Raw genomic sequence first — 1,461 nt, 5'->3', positions numbered from 1 at the left:
ATATGAATGGGTTAAATGATCCGTAGTACATGATATGTAGCCCTGTACCCCCTTTTCCACTTACAGAGCTAGGTTATTTTTCTTTTAAATAAATATTAATGTAATTTTATTGGTATCTATCTACCAGTAGCTGCCTCATTTCCCACCCTCGGCTTATATTCGGGTCAATACTTTTTCCCAGTTTTTTGTGGTAAAATTAGGTACCTCGGCTTATATTCGGGACGGCTTATACTCGAGTATATACGGTAAGTAAAATAAAAATGTTTGTTTAGCTAATGAAATAAATATGCAGGGCTTTTTTTTTCTGGTGGAAGGCACTAGTACACAGTACTGGCACCTACTGCCAGCCTTTTAACTTTTAAAGTAAAATTTTTTTGCGATATAGAAAGGCAAAAAATGTTTTTAAAAGGCGCCCAGATGCTTGTCTATTGCCGTGTCCGTACTCTGGCCATACAGCCAATGCGCAAGTGTCTGTACGGCAAGTGTAAGGACACAACGCCAGAAGACAAGCCCATCTTCTGGAGCTGTTTACCACCAAAAAGATGGCCACCGACACCGACAATAAACCTCATAGCCAGCGGCCATCTTGTGCATGCTCAGTGCGTCCCCGCTACCAACCCACCAAAATGGCCCCCGGCATTGAGGTTTATTGTCGGCTGCCATCTTGGTTGTGGCAATGGGTACGCACCACGAATGTGCAGTGCGTCCTTGCCCACGACAAAGACGGCCAATGCGTGCTTTAGGGATCGCCTAAAGGCAGTCAGAGTGGGAGATAGACGGACAAATAGAGGTAAGGAGTTCCAGAGGATGGGCGAGACTCTAGAGAAGTCCTGGAGGCGAGCATGGGAGGAGTTGACTAGGGAGCAAGAGAGCAGGAGGTCTTTGGAAGAGCAGAGGGGGGTAGAGGATGGAAGCCGTTGCAGGGATCGGCAGAGAGGGGTTGCACACACTGAGCTGTTGGTGAGGTGAATGAGTCTAGCAGCAGCATTCATGATAGACTGAAGGAGGGGGGGGGGGGGGTAGCCTGTGTAGAGGTAGGCCAATGAAGAGGGAGTTGCAATAGTCAATAGGGAGTTGCAATTATGTGGTGAGTCCATCCAGAACTGGTCTCTTAAAGTGTATGTATTTAGTTAGTTTTGGAAAGGGTAAGGAATGGTTAAGACCCCTGCCTGTTTTTTTGTGTCCTGTTGGGAAGATTTCCCTTACTCCCTGTCCTAGAGACACAGCAGGAAGTAAGAGAGGCTAAGTAACCTGTGGGCTTCTTGTATATCTTGGGGCTCCCCATGAAAGTTTCTGCTCAGTTTGGAGGGTTAATTGTTTCAACACAATATTTGTTTTCCTACTTCTTTATCCATAATGGAATATGAATGAAAAATCCAACAAGAAGAGTGGATGTCCCCGGAAACCTGTCCTGCTACGCCCCCGCCTGTCTAGACGTGCTCACTCTCCCTCTACTGGTTC

Source organism: Nanorana parkeri, unplaced genomic scaffold (assembly GCF_000935625.1).
Source record: "Nanorana parkeri isolate BGI_ZX_2015 unplaced genomic scaffold, ASM93562v1 scaffold271, whole genome shotgun sequence".
Classification (NCBI taxonomy): Eukaryota; Metazoa; Chordata; class Amphibia; order Anura; family Dicroglossidae; genus Nanorana; species Nanorana parkeri.
Note: the sequence above shows the minus strand (reverse complement) of the source record.